Here is a 19,552-nt window from a genome sequence, read left to right as displayed (position 1 = left end):
CTCTTGTCAGATACCACAAGATCATTCTTGAGTTGAAAGACTCATTCTGGCTAGGCGTGGTGACAGGTCCAGCCAGAGGGACACAGAGGCATCACATGAGCCTAGGAAATGTAGGCAGCGAGACAAGTCAGGCTGTCACAGCAAACATGCATCCAAAGTGTCTGACAATCCATAGATTTTAAATGAGTTTGTATTCTACTTTATACCTCATGTTCAAGAAGCTAATGTTACGCAGTTTGGGTTTAATATCTAAGAAAATAATATCCACAAGCACCTAAAAAGGCTCTTAAATACCCAATTTGTGGTGTGTGTGTATGTGTGATCTGATGGAGATATATCCTTATACTTTAAACCAAAGAAATAAAAAAATATTTCAACATGCTGTATGCTATTTGTAGTTTTAAATTAACATTTTTAAAATACCCATTTTAGTATTTAACATTGGCGAATATCAAAAATACAACCCACATTAAACAAAAGCTTTTTACAATGCTCAATGATTTGTCTGTGTGTGGTATGTATGTAGTTGCAAGTGTCCAGATATGCATGCATGATGGGTACATGCATGACAGTCCAGCCGATGCCAGGTGTCTTCCTCAATGGAGCTCCACTTCACTGACACAGGGTCTCTTGCCACACCCAGAGCTGGTCAGTTCCAACTAGTCTCACCAGCCAGTTTACCCTAGGAATCCACTTCTGCCCCCTGCCCAGCTGCTATATGAGCAGAGTACCCCAACTTTTGCTCCTAAGCTAATGCCACGGTCAGTTTACCCACTCACTCATCTCTCTGGAGCTAAGAGATACATTTCTTTGAAAGCACTAAGCTTTTATCAATTTGATGACAGTCCTCACGGAGTACTACAGCCCTTCCTTAACAACTTTACTTTCTAACTAACTGCTTTTCTTCCCAGGAAGGTTACAAGACATAGGATATCTGAACTAGAATGGAGACACTATTGTAACAAAATGTAAGTTAGAAGCCTGGCGGTGGTGGCGCACGCCTTTAATCCCAGCACTCGGGAGGCAGAGAGAGGCGGATCTTTGTGAGTTCAAGACCAGCCTGGTCTACAAGAGCTAGTTCCAGGACAGGCTCCGTAGCTACAGAGAAACCCTGTCTCGAAACACCCCCCCCCAAAAAATGTAAGTTAGAGTTGTTTTTGGAAACCCTAGAGAACAAAAGATCCACAGAAAAAAGTTCCAAGGTACAATTTCAGTTGGAATTATATTTTCTTTAAAAATATTTTTGGAGCTGGAGAGATGCCTCAGCAGTTAAGAGCACTGGCTATTCTTCCAGAGGACTTGGGTTCAATTTCCAGCACCCACATGGCATCTTACAACTGCCTGTAACTCTACCTCCAGGGGATCCAATGCCCTCACACAGATATACATGAAGGCAAAATAGCAATACACATAAAGCAAAAAATATATCATTTTAAAAAAAGATTAAAAAATACCTTTGTACCATCTTGAAAAACATACACATACACACATGCATGTGTACATTAATATATTTGTATATGGGGGTGGAGAGATGGCTCAGCAGCTAAAGGCACTGGCTGTTCTTCCAGAGGTCCCAAATTCAATACCCAACAACCACACAGTGGCTCATAACTGTCTATAATGGGATTGATGTCCTCTTCTGGAACGCAAACATACATTCAAGTAAAGCACCCATAAATACATCTTTTTTAAGAAGTATTTTTGTGTGAGCGTCTGGGCAGGAATATGCTTGGTAGAAGTACCAAGATTACAGATGCACACCGTAGCATACAACTTTCTTATGTGGGCCCTGGGAATTAAACATGGATCATTGGGCTTGCCTGTCAAGTGGTTTTACCATCCCAAGCCTGAATTTAAATTTCTAGCCACCTCAAGGTCTCAAAGAGTAGCTGAACTTCTGGCAGGCAATAGTTAGACTGTCACTGAATATGCTCAAAAAGAAATGGAAAACTTTTTGTTTTGTTTTTCAAGGCAGGGTTTCTCTGTGTAGCCCATGTTATCCTGGAACTTGCTTTGCAGACCAGGCTGGCCTTGAACTCTGAAGAGATCTGTCAGCCTGTGCCTCCCAAGTGCTGGTATAGAAAGTGTGACCATCTCACACTCTCACTTTGAGAAGACACTCACTCGATCTTGCCTCCATGTATGCTGGAATTACAGGCATGTGCCTCCAAGTCTAGCTCTGGATCTTCTCTAACTTCACAGACCTAATCATATTCCCAACAAACTGAGGATGAAGACAAAACTCACGCTGTAGCAGTCATGTTTCCTTGAACCTGACTACTGTTTCTTCTACCCTCAGCTCTAGGCTCTCTCATTTCCCCAGGGGTTTTACCCAAACGCCTTCATTTTCCAGACTTTTCTTAACCACGTGTATCCATGTATGTAATTTTACGATTATATGTCTTGTAATCCTAAAGTCAAAAGATTTTTAATACTTGAGTAAATGTTCATGGTGTATTTTCTGCTTACCAACAGCAAAAAATAAATGAATGAATGAATGAATGAATGAATGAATGAATGAATAAAATAAAAAGGTAAATAAGCCACTATGTACGTTTTCTGAGGGAATAGATCTCAGTGCCTGTGAGGTCCTTCAGGAAAGATCCAGAAGGCAGCTCTGTAGCACTGTCATTACAAGATAACAATCCCTGGACTTTAAGTGGGACAGAAGGCAGAGGTAGATGATAGTGATATTACCCCAACACTGTGTAGGTCTAGACTAAAATACGCCGAATGAAATTTATTTAGGCAGAATCTCATATAGCCCACATTGGTCTTGGACTCCCTGTGTAGCTCAGGTTAACCTTGAACTTCCAATCCTACTAAAGTTACTACAGAATATAGACAAGATTATGCCACCATGCCCAGCTTACGTGGGTTTTAAACAAAAACTCTTAAAACATTTTTAAAATTTGAAAATAGATGAATGGAATAAAGATATAGAGCAGATATAACGCACTAGCCAAGCAGTGGTGGCTTACACCTTAAATTCCAGCAGTTGGGAGGCAGAGGAAGGCAGGCAGATCTGAGTTCAAGGCCACCACAGACTACAAACTGAGTTCCAGGGCATCCAGGACTACACAGTGAAACCCTGTCTTGAACCACCACCCCCTCAAAAAAGATCTACAATACTATATGTTCAATGTATGGGCAGTGCTGTGGACAGTGTCTGCCTGAGTGCTGGGATTTAAGCATGCACACTACATCCAGCTTATGCATGTTTTATGCTTAGTGTTCCAAGAGTAAAAAAGTTTAGAAAGTGGCAATAAATAACTTATTGAAGAAATTCTTTTCATAAATTTAGCCTAGTCTAAGTGCACATCATTTATTCAACAGTGTCCACTAAGGTGCAGCACTTAGCACCTACTAAGCAAGAGCAACTCTTCTCCAGTCCCACCTTTAAGTCTTTACAATGCATGACAAAAACCCTTTAAGCTGTATTTTACCTCTTGTTAGACGTGCTGCTGAACTGCTTGTGTCTTGTATGCTAGTATGATAACAGGTTTGATGGCAGTAGACAATATAAGACAATGCAGAAGAGAAACTGAGGTTAGTGGAGGCACAGTTTTACTGAGCCCTCCTGGAGAGACCTTGACCCTGACTCCAAGTCACCCTTACCTCGGCCAGAGAGCAGACAAACAGTACTGAAAAGAACAAATACACATTTCCCACTAAACAAAAGCATTTGCTACTGTCCCATTAAGAGTATCTGAGAACTAGGTGTGCTGGTGCACATCTTTAACCCAGCAGAGGGAAAGGCAAAGGCAGGTGATCTCTGGGAGTTCAAGGCCAGCCTAGTTTTCAAATTGGGATCCAGGATACTCAGGGCTATTACACAGGAAAACCCTGTCTTAAAAAAGAGGGAAAAAAATAGAAGGTAGAAAGGGAGGGAGGGAGAGAAGGAATATTTCAGGAAGTCTGGTATAGTGGTGCCTTTAATCCCAGCACACTGGAGGGAGGCAGCAACTCAAAGGATCTCCGAGTTCTAAGACATCCAGGACTACATAGAGAGATCCTGTCTCAAAAAGAAAATAGAAGTTTCAGAACAAAAATAAATTGGTGATGTCAAATACACTGAAGATGATCTAGGTCAGTATACACAATATTATTCTCTGTCAAATACAGTGATACGAGTACTGTGTGTACACGCATGCTTAGGAATGATCTGGAATCTATCTACTGAGCTGGCAATGGCTCAGTGGGTAAAGGCCCTATCACCAAGTCTGAGGACTTGAGTTAACCCCCCCACACACAAATATAATTTAAAAAATTAAAATCAAATATATTAAAGTGTTCTTTACATGGTAGGGTTATGTTTCTTTTACTTTTCTATAGTGAATTCATATTACATGTATGTTTATATCTAATAAGTATAGTTATTAACATGCCAGACTCAGTTTATTTTAGAAGTAACTTTTATTTACAAGAATTTTATAAAGCCAAGAATTAAAGAAAGGTAAATTTTCAACAGTCACACAATTTGCGATAGACTAGGACCACTTCTTCCTTCTATTTAGTAACTGAAGTCCACTGTAGGCCGAGATGCTGGGTCAGTGATGGTTCACCTACTTAGCAAACCCTGGTTGATTCTGTGATACGTGGGCTTTTTTATATAGGAAGTTGATCACTAAGACTTTTATTTCCCATCTACTTAAAGACAAAGAACAAAAGAAAAAAGGAAGGGGCCCCAAGAAACCTACAAAATACTTTCTTCAGTTTGGATCCTCGTAGATTAGCGCATACAATAATCTACTTTAGAGCAGCATGCATGACCTGTTATAACAAGTGAAAAAAGCCAGGCACAGGAAGATAAATACCACATGTGAAGAGGTAAGAAGCAGAGTGGTTGCCAGAGGGAAGGAAGGCAATAGCAAAAAGGATACACAAAGGTTGGCTAACAGGCACAAAAATACAACTAGGCTGAAGTTCCTATGTTCTACTGCATAGTACAGCAACCATAATAGATAGGAAAGAGGATTTTGAGTATTTACAACATAAAGAAATGTTTTCGGGGCTGGAGAGATGGCTCAGCGGTTAAGAGCACTGTGTGCTCTTCCAAAGGACCCGAGTTCGATTCCCAGCAACCACATGGTGGCTCACAACCATCTGTAATGAGGTCTAGTGTCCTCTTCTAGCAGGCATATATATGCAAACAGAATATTGTATCCATAATAAATAAATAAATATTAAAAAAAAAGAAATGTTTTCGATGTTGAATGAGCTAACTACTCTGACTAGAATATTGTATACTGTTTACATTTAAGTCAATACAACTACAGCCCCAAATAAGTATAATTATGTGTCAAAAGTAATCAACACAAGCTTTCTCTGTTTAAGATTACCCAAAATTTATCTATCCATCATTCCTATATTTACCAATATTTCTGCAGGACAGCCTATAAACAATGTCAGCTAAACTAGGTGGTGGTAGCTTACACCTTTAACCCCAGCACTTGGGAGGCAAAGGCAAGCAGATCTCTGAGTTTGAGGCCAGCCTGGTCCACAAAGCCAGTTCTAATACAGGTTTAAAAGCTATAGAGAAACCCTGTCTAGAAAAAAAAACAAAACAAAACAAACAAAACCTGCAAGGAGCTGGCAAATCTCTGCAACTCCCTTAGCTTTGCTCTGGTTCTCCTCCCGCCCTCATCAAGTGTCCCCACTCCATCTCTAAGAAGTACCTCAGAGCAGATCTCCTCACTTAAGAGGCCCACTCAAAGTCCCTCCCTGGAACTTACTTCAGCCAACTGGCCAACACAACCATCACTGGATTTCATCATTAACATTACTGAAAAGGCCCTTGACTTTTTTGTGTCAAGAGTCCCCAAGAATCTTCTAAAAGTAAGACTGGGTCCTTCTCAGAAATAGGGATTAGACACACAAAATTTTGCATGTCATTTCAAGACTCAGAGTTACACAGTTACAATACATCCCTGGACTTCAGAACTAAAAACTTTATAGAATATATTTAGCATACTAATATCATAAATCTTCAAAGCTCAAGATATATTTGTGTCTGAAGAGATGCAGGGCACTCTCAGCACCAGCAACACAAAGTTAAAACCAGAATGTCCGCTCTGCTGAAACCCCCTTATGACCCCGGAGTGCCTACAGAAATCCATCTCTATTCATGAGTGCCAATTACCAACTTCCCAAACTTCCCCACTCAAATTTCCAAGTGGAAATTTCGTTTTCTATATTCTTCAAGTACAAGTAAATTCCACTCGCTATTTCTCAGGTCAACTGATGTTGTAGCCTCCCTCTAGCCTCTCATTCCTTCTCAAACTCTATTTAATACACATAAAATCTTACCTAATTTCTGTTGTCCCTGTGTCATGGTCCCTCCTCCAAACAAACTCCTTCCTATTCCCACACCACTTTCTTTACCCTATTTTAGTTTCTACAAGTTGTAGAAGACTTGAACTCATCTTTCCCGTCCTGGATAAGGCCCAAGGTTTGTGACTCTGTACCTCGAATGGGTCTAAAATACAGACTGTCTTTAATTTAGTTTGACAATAGCAAAACTCTCAAGTGAGGCCACACTTGAGTTTAATTCTCAATGGGGGGTATGCTTCACTCTCTTTTAAACATAAAACAAGAATGCATCTCTGTGTTTCCTGCTCCCCATTTCTAGTCCACTGCTTAACAGCTTTCAGCAATGTTTCACAGAGACATTTCTTCACTTCCTCTTGTTCTTTGTAGCTTAGCTGCCAGCCTGACATTAACATTCAAGAGCAGCAGCAGCACTCTCTTAAGTTCCAAAAAGCTTCCAACTGCCAACAGTAAAACCAGGCGCTTTAAAAAATGGTCTTAACATATATGCATACAGCTTGGGCACAAGGACCACATAATGAAGCCTTTGATGTCTTGATAACAAGTAAATTAGGAAGAGGTTGAAACACATTAACCTAATTCTCAACTGTACGGGGGAGGGTAATAATCCAAGATATATATACACACACACAAATAACTTACTTTCCTTGAGCAGTCAAAAAACAAAGTCACTTTCCAAATTTTCACCACATAACATTAAAGTAACTTCAAAACATTTCTGTTGTTCCAAGATTAAGTTTCCAACAGTTTAGTGTAGCTGTGATCTGAAAATGCCTGTAATTTGTTTCAATTCCTATTTCTCTTCAGCCTGTTCACCTTAGAATAATGATGGACAAGTATTAACCAATGGCTAGGATGTACCTCAAATGTTTAAAGTGCTTGCCTACCACACAGAAAAGCACACATCTTTAATCCCAGCATTTGGAAGGTGGTAGCAGAAGGATTAAAAATTCAATGTCAATTTTAGCTACACAACAAGTTCTAGGCCAGCCAAGGATACACAAATTCTTATCTTTAAAACAAAACAAAACAACAGGCTGGAGATGGCTCAGTGGTTAAGAGCACTCACTGCCTGCTCTTCCAGAGGACCACAGCGCTCTTGCTGGGTAGGTCACTACCACCTGTAACTACAGCTCCAGGAGATGACGCCCTTTTAGACTCCACAGGCAATTGTACTCACATGTACATTCCCATATATAAACACAGATACATTAAGCACACAGACACATAATCAAAAAATAAAAGCAGGGGTCTGAAGAGGTAACTCAAGGGTTAAAGAGTATGTACTGCTATTCCCAAGGACCCAAGTTTGGTTCCCAGTATCAGCATGATGGCTCATAACTGCCGCAAATCCAGCTCCAGGGGATGTGATGCCCTCTTCTGGCTTCCCCAGCACTAGGCATGCACAGACATATACACACTCAACGTCCATATATATATATATATATATAAATTTAATAAGAAACTATGACACATAATACACACACACAACCCACTAGACTTAGTTTAAGCAACTCTTCTTGTGCTAGAGATTGAACCCAATGCCCTGCTCAAGTTAAGCACTCCTATCATTGATCTATACCACCAGGCCCCAGTGTATCTCTGAACGAAACTTAAAAACGTGCCTTTTTAGCTGCTGCTAGTTTACTAAGGGATAGTGGAAAATTGTCTGGGAAGCTTGGGCTTAAAAAATGCTCCCATGTTCTAATGAACTCAAAAAAGTACAAATAACTAACATTCTGTAACAGAGCATTTCCTTAAATGCCTTTCACAAGACTACAGCCTGGTGTTTGGGAGACTGATTTTCAAAATATATACGTATACACACAAGTGCGTGTATGCAAGTATGTATGTGTGTCGAAGAACATTATACACAGTCCCAGAGTAAATGAGTAAAAGATCTCATTTTCTGGAGAGACAGGACATCTCAGCAGTACAGAGTCCCCCTCAGCCTCCAACTTTGAGAGGATGAGCAAGTGTGTTTCAGCATGGTGCACTGCACTTGTCCAAGAACCTGACAGTGGCTGACAGGTTAACTTCCTGGAGAGTGTCCTAAAACTGACAGATTATCTTCCCCACCCAAACAAAAATAAATCAACAGGCCCTTTTATGCTGGTTTTTTTGTCCTGAAACAAAATCCAACTTCAATAATTGTTGTTCATCATCACTATTATTCCAACAAACATTTACTGAAATGTCTTATTGCAAAAATAAAGAACTGTCAGCTGGGCATGGTGGTGCACACCTTTAATCCACTCCTGAGGTAGAGACAGGCAGATCCTTAGAGGCCAGCCTGGTCTCTACAAGTTCCAGGATGACCAAGACTATGCTATATAACCAAGATATAAAAATGTAATTCTAAGCCACAAGAACCTTAATTTTCCCTTAAAAGTCACCTGCTTGTGGTTGTTTCACATAAAATGCTTTGAACAGACAACCCAGGGGTCTGGTTAAACCTGCAGTATACCAGCAATAACAATTCATGCATTTACTTAAGTGGCCTTCACCTCCCTAAGTAAATTAGCAACGGGTGTGTAATTATGCCTTAATTAAAAAAAAAAGCCACACAACCTTGGATTCCACTGACATATATATGAATATCGAGGGAAATATAAAATTTCTTCTATAATTCTGTAGGTTCTTTTAACAGTATTTTTTGGGAAAACACCTAGCTTCAGTTGGCTAGTCTTGGCTAAAGAGAATATGAACCACTTACTACTAGGCAGAAAGTCATTTTCCCTTCTGCATGTTGAGTTTGAGATTATAATGAAGTCAAGAGACTTTAAATAAGGTGGGCTAAAAGACTCATAATCTTATTATTGTTTTATTTTTGTTTGGATCAAGTACCCAACTGAAAGAAACAGTCTAACTCCTATCAGGAAAAAGAAAAACAAAACAAAACAAGACTGCCAGTGTAGGTTAGCAGCAACTGGTTCTTTGCATGCCCAATGCCCTGGGTTAGATTCCCAAGCACAGAACAAAAAATAGAGGAAGAGAAAAAAAAAAAAAAAAAGGCCCCCCCCAAAAATCTGCACACAATTCAGCACCCAAATTAAAAGTAAATACACAGTATGACTATATATTTCCTTTCGTGCTCATAACTAACCATATTTTTACTACCTTATAGGAAGGGTAACTGGTCAAGAACTTTCAAACAATGTTAAGAAGTTAGGACACAACTGAATAAATAAAAAAAAAAGCAAAACCAACACACCTATAAAAAAAAGTTTCTCCGATGTTCCCCTCTTCTCTTCCCTTGAGTGAGGAACAATCCAATAACTTAGTGTTCAAGACCAAAGAGAAAAGAATGTAAGAGGAATGGCTGAAGACTAGGAAAAGGACCACTCCTCCCAGAAGGACAAAAGCGTTCCCACTCTCCTCCAGAGCACTGTCCCAACTGACAGGTTCACTCCCACTAACTTTCACCCAAAGACACCGTTTAAACACTCAGTAAAATGTGAATTTTTGCTCTGCCTAGGGAAAAGAATTCAGCCCAACCGATACCAACTCTAACGTAAACAATTAGTACACGATATTTTAATGGCTGGGAAGATGGGATGAACTGTTAACAGCTCCTCCAACTGGTCAGAGCGGATAGCCTTTGAAGCCCTAACAACATTAAGATAATTTAACAATCCCAAGTTCTGGTGGGCAGTCAGCTGCACCGTACCAAGTTTGGGACCAGCAGCAATGACACAACAGGTGAGAACCGCAGTGGACATCATCACTACAAAACATGCAATGGCAAACCCCTGAATCCACGAAACCTGGGATACGGGACAGGATCAAGCACAAGACTGGAATCCCCATCTCAAACCCAGTTTTAACCGAGGCAAAGGTCCGTTCTTTCCGAGGGGTGCGCCGCCTCCCCGCTCTCCTACCCCGGGAACCACCACGCCAGGCCCGGGAAGAACCCAGACCCCTCGGTGAGCATCTCCTCCGTGGAGGAAAACACAATGTCGCTCCTTATTTCTGCGTACAAAAGGACTTTGCGCCCTCCTCCTCGAACTGCCGCCTAGGCGCCTCATCCCAACTTGCAGGAAGGTGGGCAGCGCGCCATATTCAGCGCCCCCCAGTCCACCTGGGGAAGCAGCCCACGCCACCCCGGCGGGAGGGAAGCTTCGGAGGTCGCCCGGCCGAGTCACCAGCCTCCTTCTCCCGCCAGAGACAGCCACTCCCGCGCCCCGCCCGGCCGGCCGCGCCGCCGGCGGACGAGACCCGGGAAGAGCCGAGGGGGCGAGAGCCGAGCCGCCGCTCCGGTCCCGCGCAGCCCACCCACCTCCCGCTCCCGGGCCCGGCGCGCTCTCCCGGGCCGCCCGCTCCCGAGCCCGTGGGGGAAGGCCAGGCCCCGGGGTTCCACGGCGCGGAGAAGGCCGCGGCCCGGAGAACCCGAGGCGGCAGGGGAGGCCGGAACCCTGGGGCTCTCGGGAGGGCAGCCGCCTCCCTCTCGAGCCCGCCAGGACGCCTGGGGCCTAGTGCGGCCTGCGCATCCTCGGGGTGGCGGTTTGGCTGGGCCGGGCCCGGGTCCCCCGCCCCAGGCAGGCCGAATCCGGCAGGGGCCCAGGCCCCGAGCCGGGGGCGGCAGGGTGCCGGCTGCGGGGCGGGCCGGCCGGCCGGCGGGCGGGCGGCGTGTTGCGGCTGCGCCGGGGCTGAAATAGCTGGAGATTGCGCGGTAGGGCACTCACCTCAGAGCGGCTGCGCTACCGTGGGCCTGCGCCGTGGAGACTGCGACCGCGCCGGCTCCTCGCAGCCTCCTGCCACCAGCGGCAATGGCGAGCGCTGCCGCCTCTGCCGCCGCCGCCGCCGCCGAGGAGGGGGAGGGGAGGGAGGAGGCACGCACGCGACGCACGGCTCAGCTTCCCCGCCCGGAGACCGCCATGATGGCGAGGCCGGCGCGGCTCTGGCGACCCCGGGGAGGGGGCTCTCGGCGGTGCTCTCGCAACCCCCGGCCGCCTCGTCGGCCTCTCTTGCCGCTGTGCAGCCTTAGCTGGAGCCGGGAGGCGTCTGGATGAACGAACCGGGGCCGCGGCAGCCGAGAGTCTCATGCGGCCCAAAATGGTTGCTAATCCGAAGGGGACTCCGCTCAGTCCCCGGCGCGGGGAACTGGGACCTCCGCTCCAAAGGGGCTCCCCCACATTTTCCTCCGCGCGGCCTGGGTCGCAGCCTCGACCTCCTCTCTGAAAGGAGACTTCCTTCTCTCTTTCAAAGCCCTAACCAGACCTTTCAGCGAAAAAGTTTAGTACAAAGCAATATGGTAATTTAATCTCTCGTTATTAGATGAACATTTCTAAGGAACCCCTTCTGTACTGGATGCTGTTGGGGGGGGGGGGCTCCGGAGTGCACCTGTTAGCAAATCAAGGCCCATTTTAAGAAAAAATTAAAAATTCAGTTCTTGCCCTTGTGTGTGTGTGTTTTTTGTTTTTTTGTTTTTTTTGAGCTTTACTTGAAGCCTTAAGGACTTCAGTTGCATGCCTAACAAATGAGGTTGGAGCCATGAGGGTTTGGGTTGGTTTTTGTGTCATCGGGAGTCACCATCAGAATCACCTAGAATCTCAGCTGTTACCCCGAGAGCCTGCATTTTTAACACTTCCTGGAAATTTTTATGCACCCTAGATAATTTTAAAATGTCCCGGAGGGTGTCAGAAAACAGCTTAACAAATAAGGAAGCATCCGTTTTTACTAACGTTTTCTTCAAAAATTGAATGTCTTTTTTTTCCCTTGATGCCTCCTAAAACAGCGTCGAAGATACCACCCATCGCTGTGGGAACAATTCCTACTCCTTTACCTCAACTTTACATACTCTGTGCAATCTTTTCTATTTCTTTATTTTTGAGACAGGGTCTCAACTATGTAGCCCTGGATGGCCTGAAACTCGATATAAAGGCCAGGCTGGTCTCCAGCTCGGAGATTTTGCCTGTGCTTGCCATCCAGGTACTGTAATTAAAAACGTGCCCCTGTGCCCAGACATTCCAGTGAAATCCTTCAAACTGTTGCTGCCTGTCATTTCTTACTTCGGTTCAGGCTGCACTTAGACACCTCATGGTCCCCCTGTCACTAGACTGGCCCTCTCTAGTCCATTCTGCACACTTCAACTTGAACGACCTTTTTTTTTTTAAAGCAAATCATTCAAATCAAGTTCCCTGCTTGAGATGTTTAATTAGATCCCATTACTCCTAGGCTAATGTCTAAAATTTTTAAAGGTGGGTTTAAGGACTTTGATGACCTCATCTGCCACGTCTCTCTCAGACTGTAGAAGACCTGGGAAGCCTTGGGTCATATCAGCCTAGGAATTCTGACATTTTGCAGTTTTTGCAAACACTGTTCCTCTTGCTCAGAACTTTTTTTTCTCGCCGGGCGGTGGTGGCACACGCCTTTAATCCCAGCACTTGGGAGGCAGAGGCAGGCGGATCTCTGTGAGTTCGAGACCAGCCTGGTCTACAAGAGCTAGTTCCAGGACAGGCTCCAAAACCACAGAGAAACCCTGTCTCGAAAAACCAAAAAAAAAAAAAAAAAAAAAAAAGAACTTCCGTCTTCTCAACCTGCTAGAAAAATTCATCAAAATATCTGTTAGTCTTTTAGTCTCAACATTTCCTTCATCCCTCGTTCCCCAAGATGGGGTGCTTTGTCCTTTCCTCACTAGACCCAGGACTTCCCCCCTTCTCCGTTTATTTATCCTGGGCCTCACGTAGCCCAGGCTAGCCTCCATTGTACAGCTGAGAATGCTGTTCAACCTCTAAGCCTTCTGCCCCCAGCGGTTGCTGGGATTCCAGGCCTGTGCTACCATGCCTGGTTAATGTGTGCTGGGGACCAAACCCAGGACTTTTTGCATGTGAGAATAGCAGTCTTAACAGCTGAGCAACATCGCCAGCCCACACTTTATTCCCCTTCTCATTTCCTTCTCAGATGCAGCCCACATAAGTACATTTGACAGATAAAGAAACCAGAATATGTAGATGTAAGTTGCCCAAATCAGACGGTAAGAGATGGAACCAGTTCTGAGCCTGACCTCAGAGCTGCACTCTTACCGTGACCAGAGCTTGTAGAGGGCAACTCAGAGCCTCTCACAAGGCACAAGAGAAATTTAGCGGGCCATGGCCAACTTTCCATAAAAGAAAGATAATATCAGAGGGCATTAACTTAGCCTTTTGTGAAATTTTCACAGATTTTTCTACTATAAATTTTCTAATTTTACAAATATTAAAATAGCAATTAGACGCTATTTATTACCAAGGTTTGTATAATGGGATGACTGTTATATATGGCTTTAACTTCTTCATCATCCTTATATTAATTCTGTACATCCTTAAGATTTAATGCCTGGTCTACAAGAGCTAGTTTCAGGACAGGCTCCAAAGCTACAGAGAAACCCTGTCTCGGAAAAACAAAAACAAACAAACAAATAAAAAGATTTAATGACATTCAGCATCCCAAACAAATTGAAATGACTGCCCCCAAACCAACCTGGCTGACCTTTGCAAGAGAATGGGGATTCGTGTCTTGGCAGGCCAAGGCTGCCTGTTAGCCAGATATTTGGCTCAGATATGTCAGAGTATTCTGTCAGTGCAGTGAACACACCAAGTCCTTTGTATGCAAATCCTGTGTCAACAGGTTCTCAGACCGCCCTACACATTCAGTTCTGGTTCCTCTCGCCTGTCTCCTGAGCTTATTGATTGGGTTATCAATGAAATTCTGGAAGCCTCCACCCAGATACCTTACCCACCTGGTTAGGTCTGACTGACCTCATCGATGACTACGTTCTGCGTTCTGCGTTCTTTTCTAGTCTCGCTGTGGAAGGAGAGAACCTCCACCCGAAAGTTGTCCTCTGACCTCTGTGTGCCTGCCATGCTGCGCACACCTTCACACAAACACAATCGTTTCTGTTAAGGCGGGTGATCCTAATGGCCTCTTGGAGCACTAATGCTTAACTTAGCATCAGAGACAGCTTTTGTCAATGCTGAGCAAGGGCTAAGATGGTAACAGTGCGGCTTCGCTGGGCATCAAACATAGTTCAGCAGGACTCTCAAGTCTCTCTACTTCTCATGACTCAGGAAGACTGTGAGCAAATGTTATCCGCCCTCCCCAACCTGTCCCCCAAACAGAAAGAAAATCTTGCTCATTGGGAGACTATGAAGCAAGTTCCATTTTCCTGGGTAGAACATTTTCAAGATTAAGAGTTAGCCGTCCTATTATTTCGCACAGCCTGAGAGGTGACGAGGGCTACCTCTGGCCTTGGAAGAGGCAGTCCAGCCAGGTCATGCGGCACATGCGCACACACATGGTCACCAAATCCTAGGGCAACACAGGCTTGGACAACTCCAGCCTTGGACAGAGGCTACCAATTACAATCCTGTCTAAACCAGTTTCTCGGTTTGGGGTGACTCTGTCTTGCTAAGAAGTAAACTTCTTAGACTGCTGTTTGAGGGATCTGGAGAGGCGGCTCAGCAATTAAAAACACTGACTGTTCTTCCAAAGGACCTGGCTTCAATTCCCAGCACCCATATGGCATCTTGCAACGGTCAGTAGCTCCAGTTCCAGGGGACCCAATACGCTCACACAGACATACCTGCAGGCAAAACATCAATGCACACAAGAAGGTAAATAAATAAAAGTTATCTTTTAAAAAGCACTCACTTTAATCCCAGCAGCACCGAAACATGGATCAGTGAGTTTGAGGCCAGCACGGTCTACATAGAGGGCTACACTGAGAAATGCTGTATTGAAAACCAAGTCAGGGCCGGGCGGTGGTGGCGCACGCCTTTAATCCCAGCACTCTGGAGGCAGAGGCAGGCGGATCTCTGTGAGTTCGAGACCAGCCTGGTCTACAGAGCTAGTTCCAGGACAGGCTCCAAAGCCACAGAGAAGCCCTGCCTCGAAAAACCAAAAAAAAAAAAAAAAAAAGAAAACCAAGTCAGGGCTAGAGAGATGGCTTTGAGGTTAAGAGCACTGACTGCCTTTCCAAAGGTCCTGAGTTCAATTCCCACCAACCACGTGGTGACGCACAGTAATGAAATCTGGTGCCCTCTTCTGGCCTACACGCATACACGCGAACAGAACACTGTATACATAATAAATAAAACTTAAAAAAACAAAACATAAAGACTCCTGTTGGGCATTGATGGGGTGGGGGTGGGGAACAGACAGAAATGACCAGCGTCTAGCCTATTCTGCATCGGGTGTGTGTGGGGGGGAGGATGTTCAGTTAATTATTAAGTTTCTCTTTGTTTGAGTGTATCATTGTTCCCAGGACTTCCCTGAGTAGAGACGCCTGGTAAACACAGAACAGCAGTATTCCTAGGTGTCCAAGAATATCTTTTCCATCCTGTCTTCCTCTCAGCCACTGAAAGATGCCCTGAAATTCCTCACTGGTGGGGATTAGGGTGGAGACAGCTAACTGAAACAAAATGGAAAGGGCCAGTGTAAACAAAAGAAAATCCAGTGCCACTCGGTGAGGGATGAGACTCCTGAAAGGCTATGAGGGCAGAGGGCAGAGGTGAGTCAAGATATTCAGGACTGGAGGTCAGAGTTGGGCCTGAAAGTGTCCTTGACCCTCGCCTGACAGGAGCCTGTGAAGGGAGAGGATCTGTCAGGTTTCAAACAGATTGAAGGATGGCTGGCAATAAAAAAGGGAAGCCTGCTGCTTTGGGAAATTACCCTGGCAGCTTGGAGTAGAATTGGGAAGATAATCGGGAAGATAATCAAGCAAAGGGCAGAAGGAAGAATTTGAGAGAGGCTGAGAAGTTTCCTATATCGCTATAGTGGAGTGTGTTTTCCAATCACTCCCTAATACTTAGCTAATAGTGTTGAACAATTGCCCCCTTTAAAAGGAGATCATAGTCGGCAGTGGTGGCGCAGGCCTTTAATCCCAGCACTGGGGAGGCTGAGGCAGGTGGATCTCTGTGAATTTGAAGCCAGCCTGATCTACATAGTGAGTTCCAGGACAGCCAGGGCTACACAAAAGAAACCTTGTCTAGAAAAAAAAAATAGATCATTCCATCAATTTATCCAACAACTACTCAGTAACAGTCACCTTTAGGCATGACTCGCCAGCTGTCTGCCGGCTTGGGAAACTGTCCTCATGCAGGGAACACCCCGATTATCTTTCCTATACTATAACGCCTCCCTCTCCCTGGTTCCCATTCCCATGGTCCCTTGACCAGAACTGTGTCAGAATGTGTTTTCTGTCCCAGGACTTTCGAGTGATTGGCTAAGACGCAGAGACTAGGAACTGAGAGTTGGATCACATTCATGATGAAGCTATGGAGAGAAAGTCATAAACACTACCAGGGTACCCAGGATTGTCCTCTTCCTTCCTTCATTGCCGTCTGATCACAGACGACTGGTCCAAAAATAGGTTCCTTGTTCAAAGTAGCCAATCAGATCCTTCCATGGAGATTTTGAAACCGGAATTGAAAAAGTTCAAGCAGTCTCTCTCCAACTTCCCCCTTCTTCCCTCTCCCTTCTCCCTCCTTTCTCCGTCCCTTTCTCTATTTCTATACTTCAGTTACATCGTAGCTGGCCTGGGAGCTGCAGCCAGAGGCCATTTTCTACCAAAATAACTGAGAAACAGGAAGTCTATCAGTATCAAGAGGGAGACAAATACGGGGGGGGGAGGGACGGGGAAAGGGGGTTCCCTGGTGCGTTGGTTCATCTTCGTTGTCCCCTTGACTGGACTTTAGAATGTGTAGGACGGGGCTGGAGAGATGGCTCAGAGGTTAATAGCACTGCCTGCTCTTCCAAAGGTCCTGAGTTCAATTCCCAGCAACCACATGGTGGCTCACAACCATCTGTAATGGGGTCTGGTGCCCTCTTCTGGCCCTGAATAGAATCTGTGGGAGATACCTTTCTGGGCATGCTTGTGGGGGTGTCTCCAGAGAGGTTAACTGGGGAAGACTGACCCAGCCTGGAGGTTGACAGCACCATCCCATGGGTTAGGTAGGTACCTGGAGCAAATAAAATGGAGAAAACCAGATGAACACCAGCATTTTGCTGTGTGTTTCCTGACTGTGGGTGTGATGTGACGAGCCTGGCCTATCAGGTCACACCCCAAAGTCAACCTTTGCACCTTAAGTATTGGTCACGATGAACAGCAGAGCAACAGGCACTCAAGGCTCCCGCTGTCCCCTTCCTCAGCTGCAGGACCCCTGCCTATGGGCTTCCCGAGTGACCCCTCATAATTACCCTTTTGCTGAAAGCGTTCCCACCGGGTTTCTAATGGACAGGCACTTCCAGTGCAGTTTATACTCATATCTGCTAGCTGATATACCCGGTGAGGTGCCAAGGAGCCAGCAAGAACCAGGGGTGCCTCCATAGAGGAGCTTAGCAGAGGGCAACAGACCTACTTTGTCTTCCAACAGTCACAGCCGAGATATGATCAGCACACACATTGGAGTGCCAACTAAACTCTCGGGGTTTAGAGGAGGCCTGGGGCAAGGCTCGGACTGGGGAGACACAAGCAAGGCATGGATGGCACCAAATCATTTGAAAGATTTATTTGTATTATCTTTAATCATGTGTAAATGTGTGTTTGTACGTGGGTTTGTGCAAGTAAGCACAAGTACGTGAGGAGGCCAGAGGTGTCAGCTCCTCTGCAGCTGGAGTTCTAGATGGTTGTGAACCATCTGATGTAGGTGCTGGGAACCAAACTTGGGTGGTCTAGAAGAGCAGTAAGCGCTCTAAGCACCAGCACCGTGCCATCTCGTCCTTCCAGTTGGCACAAACTTAAGGAGCCACCTGCTTTCAGGAGTCGTGAGCGCAGGGCCGAGTCTTAGGGAAGCATCTTCCACCGTCTTGTACACTGGGCGGCTTGTGAGGCTCACTGAGCTCCTCACAGTGGTGTTTGGGAAGACTTCCTAAGAAAGTTAGCTGTAGGAGGAGACTCCTTGTTCATTCCCGGAAGCCAAGACACAAATAAACACATAGCAACTATATTAATTACAACACTATTTGACCAATAGCTTGGACATATTTCTGGCTAACTCTTTTTTTTTTAAATATTTATTTATTATATATACAATATTCCATCTGTGTGTATGCCTGCAGACCAGAAGAGGGCACCAGACCCCATTACAGATGGTTGTGAGCCACCATGTGGTTGCTGGGAATCGAACTCAGGACCTTTAGAAAGAGCAGACAATGCTCTTAACCACTGAGCCATCTCTCCAGCCCCTGGCTAACTCTTATATCTTAAATTAACCCGTTTCTGTTATGCTGTGTTGCCACGAGGCTGTGGCCTACCGGGTAAGGTTTCACTGTGTCCTCCTTCAGCAGCTACCTGGCATCCCCTTGACTCTGCCCCCCCCCCCGTGCCCCCCTTCTTTGTCTCTGTTCTGATTTCCTGCCTGGCTTTATTCTGCTAAGCCATTGGCCCAAACAGCTTTATTCATCAACCAATAAAAGCAACGCATGTACAGAAGGACAAGGACATCCCACATCAGTCAGCAATCAACTGGGCGGCGGCGACACACACCTCAAATCCCAGCACTCAGGAGGCAGAGGCGTGCCGATCTCAGTGAGTTGGAGTTGAGCTTGGTCTACAAAGGGAGTGCCAGGACAGCCAGGCCTATACACAGAGAAACTCTGTCTCTAAACCGGTCCACACTCCCACCCCCAAAAGAAAGCAATCTGAAATGAACCTGGGAGGAAAAACACTTGGACTTGGGGCAGTGTTGAGTGCCTCAAAGTAAAGTAGTGAAGTTCCATCTCTCAGGCAAGGATCTCCCAAGATCATCAGACTCCAGTGTTCTCTAAGTACCCAAGGCAGGAAGGAAGAGCGAGAAGAAAGAACAGAGATTCTGTAGGCAGGCATGTTGCTAAATTCCTTCCCAGGGCAAAGATAGAAGCAGAGTCTACTCCTCCTCCCAAGAGCCTAGCAACAAACACAAGCACAATTCCACCATAGCTTTGGTGAGTTCATTGGGCTTTCTTACAGAGCACAGGTGAGAGGCAACCTATAAGGGTGTGGGGTGTGAGTATCCCTCCCCTAAAGGCCAGGAAGTCTTTTTTTTTTCTAGTTTTTCGAGACAGGGTTTCTTTGTAGCTTTGGAGCCTGTCCTGGAACTAGCTCTTGTAGACCAGGCTGGCCTCGAACTCACAAAGATCCACCTGCCTCTGCCTCCCGAGTGCTGGGATTAAAGGCTTGCACCACCACCACCACCACCACCACCACCACCACCACCACCACCTGGTTGGCCAGGAAGTCTTTAGCCAGCCGGAATGAGGACTT

At 45.4% G+C, this 19,552-nt stretch overlaps 1 protein-coding gene across 8 annotated transcripts in view; it reads right to left on the bottom strand.

The window, feature by feature from the left end:
- Nrf1 (nuclear respiratory factor 1) overlaps positions 1-11,127 on the bottom strand; it is a 101,040-nt gene extending 89,913 nt beyond the window's left edge. For all 8 annotated transcript variants that reach the window (XM_075953852.1, XM_075953856.1, XM_075953853.1 and 5 more), the window contains exon 1: positions 11,016-11,127. The gene's annotated coding sequence lies outside the window, so the exon portion shown is untranslated. The remainder of the gene's footprint in view (positions 1-11,015) is intronic.
- Between the last annotated feature and the right edge of the window lie 8,425 nt (positions 11,128-19,552).

The sequence above is a fragment of the Microtus pennsylvanicus genome, chromosome 19 (assembly GCF_037038515.1).
Source record: "Microtus pennsylvanicus isolate mMicPen1 chromosome 19, mMicPen1.hap1, whole genome shotgun sequence".
In the NCBI taxonomy this organism is placed as follows: domain Eukaryota; kingdom Metazoa; phylum Chordata; class Mammalia; order Rodentia; family Cricetidae; genus Microtus; species Microtus pennsylvanicus.
The sequence above is the reverse complement of the archived record's forward strand: the minus strand, read 5'-3'. Positions and strand labels throughout refer to the sequence as shown.